The 13,439-nt window shown below is 48.5% G+C and overlaps 1 long non-coding RNA gene across 3 annotated transcripts in view; it reads left to right on the top strand.

The window, feature by feature from the left end:
* LOC135180295 (uncharacterized) overlaps nucleotides 1–13,439 on the top strand; it is a 34,278-nt gene that overhangs the window by 5,144 nt on the left and 15,695 nt on the right. For 2 of the 3 annotated variants that reach the window (XR_010304372.1, XR_010304371.1), the window contains exon 1: nucleotides 1,465–1,540. The exons of the other annotated variant lie outside the window; for it this stretch is intronic. This is a non-coding gene — a long non-coding RNA (uncharacterized LOC135180295). Of the gene's footprint in view, nucleotides 1–1,464; nucleotides 1,541–13,439 lie in introns of those variants that run through there. 3 annotated transcript variants of the gene reach the window in all.

Here is a 13,439-nt window from a genome sequence, read left to right as displayed (position 1 = left end):
TGTTCTTTTGGATGAAACCTAGAATGAATGAGTGCCAACTGTCAGCAAGCAACAGTATTAACAGACAACTGCAAAATATTCTTTCCACCAGAAAGGGCCTCGTGGCCTGAGGCAATATCTCCACGTTTTTCCAGTGGCTCTGGTCACTTATGATGGATTTTCTCTATTGTGGTCTGGCATGTTGTATGACAGGGGAAAATTTTCATGTTTGGGTTTGCAGACAGGGTTTAAGTTGGGTCCAGACAGAAGAATAACTCCTTTATGTCGTTATTTTTTCCTAAGTGAAATAATTCCTTACTCAAAACAGGAGGTTTTGAATGTCTTGGAGTTTTGGAAGTGCTGGATGATTCTGTCCTCTGTGTGAAAACATGGAATGAGTCTTGTCACCTCTGCTTCTAACACAGGATGATGTGAAAAGGCTCCTGGATTCTGTTTTCATAGAATCAGTCAGGGTTGGAAGGGATCACAAGGATCATCTAGTTCCAGCCACCCCTGCCATGGGCAGGGACACCCTACCCTAGATCAGGCTGCCCACAGCCTCATCCAGTCTGACCTTAAACACCTCCAGGGATGAGACCTCAACCACCTCCCTGGGCAACCCATTCCAGGCTCTCACCACTCTCATGCTGAACAACTTCCTCCTCACATCCAGTCTGAATCTCCCCACCTCCAGCTTTGCTCCATTCCCCCTAGTCCTGTCCCTCCCTGATATCCTGAAAAGTCCCTCCCCAGCTTTTTTGTAGCCCACTTGAGATACTGGAAGGCCACAAGAAGGTCACCTCAGAGCCTCCTCTTCTCCAGACTGAACGGAAAAGTTTCAAAGTCTGCAGTTATCAGTTAGTCAAGTTCCCTACTCAACTTTGTGCTTCTTTTTACATCTGGGACACTTCGTTAGTTTTCATGTGTGTCCTAAAAAAAAGAAATCCCAGTTTTTATGAAGTTTAGTGACACAGGTGTGAAGAGCAAACAACTGCTGCCTCCTTGCAGTGCTGGTCTGTGAGCAGGCTCAGGAAGGATTGGTTTGCACAGGGCAGCAGAGCAGTTCCTGATGCTGGCTGTGTGTATTATGCTTGAGGTGTAGGTCAGGGATTTCTGCTCCTTAATACTGAGCTTTCTTTTTCAACTTGAAGAACAGAACCCCGTTGGAATGGGCTGCCCAGGGAGGTGGTGGAGGCACCGTCCCTGGAGGTCTTCAAGAGAAGACTGGATGAGGCACTCAGTGCCATGGTCTGGTTGCTTGGATAGGGCTGGGTGCTAGGTTGGACTGGATGATCTTGGAGGTCTCTTCCAACCTGGTTGATTCTATGGCTCTACCTAGTGCTGTATCCAGTACAAAAATGATGGGTGCAGCCTGATCACTGGCAGATGCTGGCCAAGCCTATGAAGAACAGCATAAAACTGGAGCCTGGACTGGAAAATTCACGTGGGACACAGCTACAGCTTCATAAAATATCTCATTTCCACAGGAAAACAAAACCATAGGCAGCAATAGAGAAAGGAGAAGTCTGAACTGATTGCTGAAAGCAAAGTTCCCCTGCAGGTAAGCGAGTTTGGGTTTTGTTTTGCTGCAGCAGACTGTCCTGGAGTCCTGCAGACCCCCCCCCAGCTCCGCTCCCTCGGTGGTGTGAGTCCTGCAGATCCCCCCTAGCTCCGCTCCCTCGGTGGTGTGAGTCCTGCAGACCCCCCCCCAGCTCCGCTCCCTCGGTGGTGTGAGTCCTGCAGATCCCCCCCAGCTCCGCTCCCTCGGTGGTGTGAGTCCTGCAGATCCCCCCTAGCTCCGCTCCCTCGGTGCTTGGAGTCCTGCAGACCCCCCCTAGCTCCGCTCCCTCGGTGGTGTGAGTCCTGCAGACCCCCCCCCAGCTCCGCTCCCTCGGTGGTGTGAGTCCTGCAGACCCCCCCCCAGCTCCGCTCCCTCGGTGCTTGGAGTCCTGCAGACCCCCCCCAGCTCCGCTCCTTCGGTGGTGTGAGTCCTGCAGACCCCCCCCCCGCCCCTCTCCCTCGGTGGTTTGAGTCCTGCAGGCCCCCCAGCTCCGCTCCTCTCCCTCGGTGGTTTGAGTCCTGCAGGCCCCCCAGCTCCGCTCCTCTCCCTCGGTGGTTTGAGTCCTGCAGGCCCCCCAGCTCCGCTCCTCTCCCTCGGTGGTTTGAGTCCTGCAGACCCCCCCCCCATCTCCGCTCCTCTCCCTCGGTGGTTTGAGTCCTGCAGACCCTCCCCAGCCCCTCTCCCTCGGTGGTTGGAGTCCTGCAGACCCTCCCTAGCCCCTCTCCCTCGGTGGTTGGAGTGAGAGGAAAGGCGCGAAAAGCCTGCCCCGCTTCCCGCCTTGCGCTGAGGGCCTGACGGGCGGGAGCAGAGGGCCCTGTGAGCAGCGCCGGCGGCCGCGCTGCAGTCGCTTGGAGCCTAGGAAACGGTGAATGGGCTCTTTGTCTGGGAAAGGTACAAACACCGGCGTGGTTCCCGCCTCAGAGCTCTCCCCCGCCTGGGTAGTTCCTGCAGAGGAACTGTCCTTGGCGCTGGGAGGGATCTGACGGTGCCTGCTTAGGACGGGGACGGCTCCTCACCGTAAGCCCTCTTTTGTGCAAGCTTAATGGGCCTGAGGAACCTCGGATGCCTTTTGAAAGGGAGAGCGCTGGCAAGCATCTGGGCTGCCCTTTCATAGAATCACAGAAGCAACCAGGTTGGAAGAGACCTCCGAGATCATCCAGCCCAACCTAGCGCCCAGCCGTGGCCAGACAACCAGACCATGACACTAAGTGCCTCAGCCAGGCTTTGCTTCAACACCTCCAGGGACGGTGACTCCACCACCTCCCTGGGCAGCCCATTCCAATGCCAATCACTCTCTCTGGCAACAACTTCCTCCTAACATCCAGCTTAACTCACCTGTAGCTGCTCAGCCTAATGGATGGTGGAAAAGCTATGTTAGCCTTTTCCTGACTTGTAAAATAGCTAAATTCTATCTATAGTAGCCTTGTAAGATACTCTCCCTCTGACTGAGGCTGCTAAATAAACTAAATGTCTGTATATAGTTTTGGGGGCTGAGATTCAGGGAAATAAGATATTCTATTTTTATATATATTGAGAAATATATATTTTATATATATTTATATATATTTTTATATATATTGATACCCGCCTGAACATGAGCCAACAGTGTGCCCAGGTGGCCAAGAGAGCCAGTGGCATCCTGGCCTGCATCAGGAATGGTGTGGTCAGCAGGAGCAGGGAGGTCATTCTGCCCCTGTACTCTGCACTGGTTAGACCACACCTTGAGTGCTGTGTTCAGTTCTGGGCCCCCCAGTTTAGGAGGGACATTGAGATGCTTGAGCGTGTCCAGAGAAGGGCGACGAGGCTGGGGAGAGGCCTTGAGCACAGCCCTACGAGGAGAGGCTGAGGGAGCTGGGATTGGTTAGCCTGGAGAAGAGGAGGCTCAGGGGTGACCTTATTGCTGTCTACAACTACCTGAGGGGTGGTTGTGGCCAGGAGGAGGTTGCTCTCTTCTCTCAGGTGGCCAGCACCAGAACAAGAGGACACAGCCTCAGGCTGTGCCAGAGGAAATTTAGGCTGGAGGTGAGGAGAAAGTTCTTCACTGAGAGAGTCATTGGGCACTGGAATGGGCTGCCCGGGGAGGTGGCAGGATTGGACGTGGCACTTGGTGCCATGGTCTAGCCTTGAGCTCTGTGGTAAAGGGTTGGACTTGATCTATGAGGTCTCTTCCAACCCTGATGATACTGTGATATTCCTGACTCAGCCATGTTTATTCCCTGCCTCCACAACACAGACACTTGTTCCTGATCTTCCTTCCTTCATTTCTGGTTCCTGGATCCCACCTTCAAAGATGTGCAGGTGTAGTAGTGCAAAAGTCTGGTGTGGTAGAAAATGAGTGAATAAGGTATTTGGAGTACCACTAAATCTTCCTGCTAAACATTTCCTTGGGAATATCTCACTCTCTTGCTTCTACTCAGCCAAGTTGTCTGGCTGTCATCAGGACTGCTCTGTACTGGTAGAACCAGGCACTGTCCCTGGAGGTCTTCAGGAAAAGCCTGGATAAGGCACTCTGTGCCATGGTCTAGTTGACTGGATAGGGCTGGGGGATAGGTTGGACTGGATGATCTTGGAAGTCTCTTCCAACCTGGTTGATTCTATGATATAGCACCACTTACCTGGGCACTGCCTTCACTAAGGCCCTGTGTCTTTGCCAGTAGGTTTGCGTATGTAATGAAGGCAGCATCTACCATCTGTCTGTAGTTCTGTACCAGTATACAGTGAATGGTAAAACTGAGCACCAAAATCACTGAAAATCTGAAGCAAAAATCTCTTCAAGGGTGTCCAGTTTAATCTGGTGTCATGAAGGGAGTTTCCAAGTCAACACCAGTGCTGCTTGTCTAGAAAAAAGAGCAAGCTAATTATTCCCTGCCTGACACAGAACTGGTTTTGCATGATTTGCAGATTCTGATCCTTGTCTCCTTAATCTGCCTTTTTTTGGTCTCACCACCCACACAAAGCTTCTCTTTCTACTTCTGGCTCCTGCGTGGTGATACTGGTTATTGCTTCCATTCGTGATGCTAGGCTCAAAACACTCTGATGTCCACCTTCTGCCACAGCTAATGAAAGCAGACCTATCATGCTGGGCACCTGGGGAGAGCAGCCCATAACCCAGCAGCTGTACTGACCTGCTGTATGACCACAGGCATTGACAGTCAGTGGGATCTGTCCATCCATCAACACAGCAACCACTGCTGTGCCCAGGGCATTGCTGAGTGTTCTGTGGGCAGCACAGCTCTGCTACTTCAGGTAGGCAAAACTAGCAAAAAATAGATGGGCAGCCTTGTTTTGTGGGTTCCCCTCTAGCTTAATTCCAGGGAACCCTTCAAGCTTTCAAAAAAGATTATTGGGATTTTTGGTGGAAATTGTTTAAAACTCTCCTAGTGCATTGCTCTTATGTATATCATTACTTGAAGGAGTGTGTTGGTATCTGCCCAAATATGCACAAGTACAGTAGGAAACAAATTTCTATATGAAAAAGATTCAAATACTTCTGTGTATGTGAATTCTTGCTGATGATGTTTTTCAGCCAGAGGGGTATACTATAAGCTGTGGCTTGAAGAAACCAGGAATTATACAGTTGTAGAATCAACCAGGTTGAAAGGGACCTCCAAGATCATCCAGTCCAACCTAGCACTCTGCTTTATCCAGTCAACCAGACCATGGCACTAAGTGCCTCATCCAGGCTTTTCTGGAATGTTTCCAGTGACAGCACCTCCCTGGGCAGCCCATTACAATGCCAGTCACTCTCCCTGTCAAGAACTTCCTCCTAACACCTGGAATATACCTCCCCTGGCACAACTTGAGATTGTCCCCCTTCATTCCGTTGCTGGTTGCCTGGCAGAAAAGACCGACCCCATCTAGCTGTAGCCTCCCTCCTGGTAGTTGTAAAGAGCAATGAGGTCACCCCGAGCCTCCTCTTCTCCAGGCTGCACATCTCCAGCTCCCTCAGCCTCTCCTCACAGGGCTGTGTTCTGGGCTTCTCACCAGCTTTGTTGCCCTTCTCTGGACATGTTCCAGTATCTTCACATCTCTCTTGAGTTGAGGAGCCCAGAACTGGACTAAGTACTCAATGTGTGGCCTGACCAGTGCTGAGTAGAGGGGCAGAATAACCTCCCATCCTGCTGGCCACACTGTTCCTGATACAGGCCAGGATGCCATTGGCTCTCTTGGTCACCTGGGCACACTGCTGCCTCATCTTCAGCTACTATCTACCAGCATCCCCATGTTTCTTTATGCCCAGCTACTTTCTTAATGTAGATTACATGAAGGCATTTTCCATGGGAAAGCTGTATCAAAGAAGAACTTCACAGGCCATCCTGCAGCTACTTTCTGTGCTTGGAACAGCTGAGTAAGCCCCTCCTATCTACGCTGTGTATCAGTTCAGAAAGTGCATGCCACCTGGAAAAGAATCTGGAGATATTGGATGGTGAGACCAAATATCGGGAGCAAAGGTGTTCTGTTGGAAGAGATGTCTACTTCTTCCAGGGAAGAACTGTGATGTTTCTGAATACACACTGAAGGCTATGCTTGTTGACAGGTGAGGGGTGAAGCAGATAGGCAACAGGTACAGCTGCAGGACAGTTTCAAACTGCCAGGGTAGGGTTAGACTGGGTATTAGGAAGAGGTACTTCACAGAAAGTGATTGGCACTGGAATGGGCTGCCTGGGGAGGTGGTGCAGTCACCATCTGTGGAGGTGTTTAAAAGGACACTGCACGTGGTACTTAGTCCCATGGTCTCTACTCACAGGCAACCAGCAACTGAACAAGGGGGGACAGTCTCAAGATGAGCCAGCAGAGGTATAGGCTGAATATTAGAAGGAAGTTCTTGCCAGAGAGGGTGATTGGCATTGGAATGGGCTGCCCAGGGAGGTGGTGGAGTCACTGTTCCTGGAAGTGTTCAAGAAAAACCTGGCTGAGGCACTTAGTGCCATGGTCTAGTTGATTGGACAGGGCTGGGTGATAGGTTGGACCAGATGATCTTGGTGGTCTCTTCCAACCTGGCTGATTCTACAGCTTAGTTAATTGGGAGGTATTAGGTAATAGGTTGTACTCGGTGATCTCTAAGGTATTTTCCAGCCTGGTTAGTTCTGTGTGATGATGTGAATTCAGATGTATAATCAGGACTTCTGTTGTTGGCCCTGAGGAGCTGTGTTTGGCTGGGGGAGATGTTTAGGTGCAGAAAAAAAGACCAGGTTTAGACTGGGCTGTAGAGTGAAATGAGGTCTTTGCTCACATTTGTCTGTCTGGAGGCTGTGTTTCAATTGAATGGTCTCCTGAGTGGGGTACCATCTGTGCACTCTCTTGTTGGTCTCTAAAGCTGAGATGAACCCCTCAGCTGGTGTTTAGTTTCATTAGCTCCCTGGGGTTCTGGGATTTTTTTTTGTCTGGGGCACTGGGCTGCATGTTTCAGCCATTGTTACTATGAACTTGGTGATGCTGCAAGGTGCTGCTTCAATACTTAACCCCACTGTGAACCAGTACGACCCTACTCTAGTTTCTAAAGCCAGGTGACAGAAAGGTTAGCATTTCTGTCCTCACTGCTGATTTGTTTCTAGCAGGAACTAAACCAGGAAGCTTTTGATGATTCAACCCCACCATATTTCTGTACCCATTACCTTCTCCTGTCTATCACAGACACTGATTTTGGTCAAGGAACTGCTGCTTCAGACACTAAGAACTGAAGTTACTGATGTGAGTTTACATAGGAAAATCTCTGTGGATAGTTATAAATAAAAAAAAGTAATTCTCACTGGGGAAACACAACACCTGACAAAGCTTGAATGCTTTTCTGGTTCTAGGGGACACTTAGTGGTATGATGTTGTATGAATATTTTGATGGGTATTGAGCTGATGCTGCAGTGAGTTAGGCACATGGCTGGAGGAAGCATACAAGGAGGGAAAAGAAAGAACGAAGCTGGCTTGATGAATGCTGCCATTCTGTGAGTGCAATTAAGAGGAGATGAGAGCAGAACTAAGCTTCTCTCTAAAGTGGGGGTTTATTATGTTGGGAAAACAAGACAAACACATCAGTTTGTCATCCAGATGTTTCCAGAGGCCTCTGCCAAGGCAGTTTCTGTGCAGTGGAAGAGAAGAGGTGCAAGGAGTGAATGGGTGCAGAACAGGACACTGCTGTGCTGTTTGCAGGAGAGCACAGCAGCTTGCTTTGCCCCACATGCTGCACACGCATCTGCCTACAGGCTCCTGAAAAAGCAGCAAATGTTTCTCTTCCAAGAAACGTTTATGTAACTGCTGTGGTAAGTGAGAGAGAGCTTGTCATGGGTTTAGAAACAGAGCTGCAGTTCCCATCTTCCCTCAGCCTTCTGAGAGAAATGCTCAAGCCTGTTTGGGAGGAGTGGACCAGTTTTAGGTACTTCTTGTTGCTGCAGTAATACACACCTCCCCCCCCCTCCCCACCCCTACCATGTCCTGTGCCCCAAGGAGCCTAGCCAGAGCAGATGGAAGCCTCCATCTCTTGTCCTGTAATGGGTTGCAACAAATACATTATAGAACTGTAGAGAGGTGATATCTGCTGAGTTTTCTTGTATTGTTTTCCTTGGTTTTATTTCTTTCTCATCAGCTTTTTAAACTGAATACAGCCTTTCCTATTTCTGCATTGTGCAATCCCTGATATCCTGAAAAGTCCCTCCCCAGCTTTTTTGTAGGCCCCTGTCAGATACTAGAAGGTCACCTGTGAGCCTGCTCTTTTTCCAGACTGAACAGCCCCAACTCTTTCAGTCTGTTCTCATAGCAGAGCTGCTCCAGCCCTCTGATCATCCTTGTGGCCTTTCTCTGGACAAGCTCCAGCAAGTCCACATCTCTCTTGTACTCAGGGCTTCAGAACTGGATGCAGTATTCCAGATAGGTTCTGAGTAGAGGGTGAGAATCTCCTCCCTTGCTCTGCTGGTCACACTTCTCCCGATGCAGCCCAGGATCTGATTTGCCCTCTGGGCTGCAAGTGCACACTGCTGGCTCATGTTGAGCTTCTCATCCACCATTGTCTGATGCGGGCAATGCCAGGGGAGGGTGATGAAAGCTTGAGTCGTCTTCCTGTGGATATCACTAGCAAGGCTTTGCAGAGAGGCTGTCAAGCTCTGGACACATAGTTGCAGGAGCAGTTCAAGAGCTCTACACTACCTTAGCAAAAGTCCAACTGGTTGAGCAGTGCTAGGTGTCTTTGTAGCTGCTTAATAGAGCAGAGATGCTGCTTTCAAAATTACTGCTATTATCTAGCACTGAGGGTTCAGCTTTTAAGAGTACTAGTGGAGCAAAACCCAGAGGGAACACTCCTGCTCGCACCATCGTTGCAGCACTCCAGGGACAGATGCAGGACCATGCAGCAGCATGAAAAGCAGCCCCATTTAAGTCAAGTCATAGAATGGTGTAGATTGAAAGGGACCTCAAAGATCATCCACTTCCAATCCCCTGCCTATGGCAGGGACATCTCCCATTAGAACTCTGTGTGTGTGCATATATATAGTCACTTAATACTTACTAATATTCTTTGTATGGCTGCACTTCTTAGACACACTTCTGCAATTATGAATTGTAAAGGCTCATCCATGACTACTAGCACCTCTGTGTAAGGTAAGCTGCAACAAAAGGTTCTTCAGTTTCTAGCTTGACACAAAGCACTACACCACTAACAGGCAGCAGATGGTTTAAATGAGCTCTGCGGACTTGCAGAGATAGAATGATGGCTACAAAGGGGGATACAGCTTTAGGATGAGGGCTGGACACTCTGTATGACCACACTAACTAAATTGTAATGGGAAGGAAATGGTAAATTTGCAAACAAGTCATGAGGGAAGGACTAAGTAGGCAGAAGTATTGCAAGCTCAGTCTTCAAAGGAGGTGCAGAGGTCTCTGCACAGTTCCCACACTTGTTCCACGCTAAAAACTGTTACCTTTCTGTCTATGCAATTAGCCTTACTATGAAAGCTCAGCATTAGATTTTTTTGTCATGTCCTTGGGAATCCAGTTCATTAGTTTATAATTTTAATTAAAATTGTGCCGCTTAATTTCTCTGAGCTGTGTTGCCTTTGCTGGAGTGGTGCCATTGTATCAGAACAGAAGGACACATCTGATGCTGTCTGGCTCTGACCATTACCGTGCAGAGTCCATTACCAGGCAGAAGGCCCAGGCCATGCTTACAGGCATGGGCTGTTGTTGAGAGTACTTCCCTGATATGTGGCTATTGCCACCTTCTGCACTCAGCCACTACCTCTTGGGGTCTGATTGCAGACCCTGCTCTTGGTGAACAAGTCACTAACTTGGTGTTGCAAGGCTCTGGATATGTCTTCAGTGGTATCCAAGGCAAATGAGAGATGCAAGGGACAGAATAACAGGCTGGGTTGCTGGTCGTGGAGCTGGATGAGAAAATGATCACACCAGTAAAGAACACCTCACCTTAACTGGCAGTGCCTGGCTGATATTCAGCCCCATCAAGCAAAGACTTTTACTGGAGGTTGAGAGGGGAGAGAGCTATTAAGTGCTCTGCAGAGTCCGAACAATGATATTAACCTACAAGTGAGGAAAAAGCCTGTGCCAAGTGATTCTTATCTTCCTTGAATGAGCTGGATACTAAGGGGCTCCTAGCTTTTATGAAAGGCAGGAAACTCAAGCCACTATTTGGTGAGCCAAGAGATTTGACCGCTGTGAAGCAAGGTCTGTGTCATTAACTTGGCTAGACGGGTCAGAATGTGTCAGGGTAAGGGTGGTGACTAATACTGTTAGAAATGCTCCCGAATTACTTAGGAGCAGCTGCTCCCAGGGCACCCACTGTGACCGAGGAGTCTGTCCTGGCAGTTCCAGGCAGCAGAGCACCTCTGCTGGCTCCCAGCCTCTCTCTGCCAGTGCTGCAGGTACAGTGGCTGTGCAAACACTCCCTGCCCAGCTTGTACAGCACCTTGGCACAGTGTGAAGTGAAACCCTGCCCAAATGTGAGTGGAAAGAAGCAGGCATCAAGATAGGAATGGTGTGCTTCTACAGAACAGGATGGCTTTGATGTTGGTGTCTCTGCCTGGGTGCACCCACTCCCATGCCCTGCTCTTCTTCACAAGTGAATTCCTTTTAAGGTGGAAATGAGTTTGACTTTTTGCTCCCATTTGCCCTATTGGTGAGAGGGCTGCTGCTACCTCAGCCTGCAACACTGCTGTTGGGTGCTGAAATAACTGCTTCCTGTCTTCTGCCTGTTTCCTGAGGGGAAAGACCTCTCCACTGCTCTTCTTTCATGGCTTGAATTATCTGCCACTGACCCTTCTGAAGCTGGCTGGTTTCCTGGTGCCTGTATTAAAGAAAGGTAGATACATTTTAACAGGCATGAAAGTAAATACCAAACTCAGTGGCAGACCCTTAAGGACCTATGGAAATAATCCCTCTTCAGACTTATCCTGCCTCTGTAAACACTGCTTTCCACTACCTCTCTTGTGGCCACTTGCTTTTGACTTTGTACTTTGTTTTCTAGCAAAATATCTTCATTTTTTCCATCGCTCTGATGCCATGTCAGCTGTTTCTTTCAAGTCCGAAGGGATAAGCTCCAAGGGAATTCCTTTGGCATTGAAAAGGAAGAACAAAGTCTAACGAGTCCTCGTTACTAAGTCTCAGTCTCAAATATTGCTTTTTCTGAAGCTCCATGTGTCAGTTTATTTCAGCTGAGTATGTGAAACGGCATTCCCCCCATTTCTGGGCTGAAAAATCAGCTAATGACAGTATTTATTTACCATATTATCCATCCTGCCTTCTACCTCACAATACAGTTTTACTATTGAGAAATAAGGCCAACATTTAAGCTAGCTTGGGCTATCCTGTGATGAGCATGTATCCTGTGTTCTCTGTAAAGAGACTCTCTTTTCTCTTTTCTTTGATCTACTTTTTCTCCTATAGCTGGATAAACATTTCTTGTTTGTTTAATAGTGTGAGGTGGTGTTTGCTCTGAGGATTGCCAGGGGTGATAACCAATGTTTTTGTCCCACTACATACTGGTACCTCTGCTTGCATTCCCTATTCCATTGCGCTTGGAGTCTCTGCATGATTCAGCTACTCTTCTGAGGTGGTGAAATGGGCACCTGGGCTTGCAATGCTGCTCAAGACTTCATTTTTTTTTGCATAAGATACAAGTTACAGATTAGTTTAAGAGCTGCTTTTCCCCAATTTAGATTCAGCTTCAGTGATCTATTTCCTAGGGCTGATCAGTTTGCCTTTTGAAATTGGGAATTTGGAGTCAGACCTGTGTTTCTTACAGGTTTGGTCTAAAGGAATGTGCTCAACTGATGATAACCTTTTTTTAACCACTTCTCTTTTCCCAAGCTGATACTGGAGCAGCCATCACGTGTCGGCTCTCAAGGGTTACACATCTTGTGACACCGAAGGCTCCTGTCTCTGAGCTTCTTTGCATTCCTTTCATGCTGCCCTCATCTTTGTCTCTTCTCAGGCAGATAAATCCCTTCTCTCCTGTTCACTACCCATGGCTGATAACTGCTTAACTCCTTTACTCTCCAGCCTCCCTTGGCCCTGGCCTTTCATTTAGGGCTCAGCAGTTCATTGTCCATCAGCTGGGAGCTAAGCTTAAATAGGAAAAGGCTCATTCATGCAGATCAGGTGATGGGGCACTCTTGTGAAGCCTGGCCTGGAGAACAAAGCATTTTTGGGGCTTGCCAAATTGCCTCTAAGGCTGCAAAAAACACCTCCTGTGCAATTCCTTTCCTTGACGGAGAGGAGTCAAACTGCTTCACATAGCCATGGGGTGCATGTGATTATGTAGGCACAGAACAACCTTGCTGGCTGCTGTGGCCCTTGGAGGGTCTGGTGGAGAGCATCACAGCTGTCTTTAGCTTCCTCTTCACCACCTTTATCTAAAAATCAATAGCATACAAGCTTTCTCTATAGCCTCAAACTTGGGCAGTCAAAACCTTCCCTTGTTGCAGTTTGCAGATATTCCCTTTCTGGTTAGTTATATAATTGAGATGTTTCCAGTGGTTTGAAAGGCTTCTGACTAAGCTGCTGGCAAAATTGGAGAAAACTGAGCGCCAGAGTCAGGGGGAATCAAGAATTCAACAGAAGCCTTTGAACCAGCTTTCATTTACATATGAATAACGTCGATCTGCAAAGGGAGTTGTGTCCAGCCAGCCCCAACTGAGGAAGGAACTAGTTCCTTCTTGGGCATCTTCTCAGTTCCTCCTGGGATTATACTCTCTACCATGCTGTTGTGACCATGTATTTCCACCTAGTGACATAGGATCTCACACAGATAAAATGTCACTTGATTTCAGGAACATTGAACCACAGAGTCCACAGTCACCATGGCATGTAGAACAGGCACAAATATGTAGTCCTGGAGGTCTGGGAAGTATTATGTGGTGATGTATGAAAAGAGGCAGCAGTGATGATCTTTAAGTGCTCTGTGCCTGTGCTGGTAGTGAGGCTGTCCTGTAGAGATGCTGGTTCTGCTCTGAGGGGACAAGAAGGCTGGAGATGGACTGTTTACAAAGGCCTGTAGTGACAGGACAAGAGGCGATGGTTTGGAATTAGGTATGGATTGGGTGGTTCTTAACCATGACAGTGGTGGAACACTCAAATGGGTTGCTCAAGGAGGTGGTTGAGGCCCCATTCCTGGAGATATTCAAGGTGAGGCTTGACAGGGCTCTGGACAACCTGATCTAGTGGAGATTGGCTCTACTGACTGCAGACAGGATTTGACTAGATAACCTGTAGAGCTCCTTCCCAACCCAAAGCATTCTGTGATTCTGAAGAGGTACCTCTGTGCTGGATGTTAACCTTGTGACATGCCCCAGCATCTCACACAGCTGGTTGTCAGTTCTGTTGCTGAAGTGCTGGAGATGAAGGATTTTGCAGGTTTTTTCTTAGAGGAGGCACTGAAGCATAATGTATAGCCTATAAACTG

The sequence above is a fragment of the Pogoniulus pusillus genome, chromosome 13 (genome assembly GCF_015220805.1).
Source record: "Pogoniulus pusillus isolate bPogPus1 chromosome 13, bPogPus1.pri, whole genome shotgun sequence".
NCBI classification, from domain to species: Eukaryota; Metazoa; Chordata; class Aves; order Piciformes; family Lybiidae; genus Pogoniulus; species Pogoniulus pusillus.
Note: the sequence above shows the minus strand (reverse complement) of the source record. Positions and strands in the feature narration are given on the sequence as shown.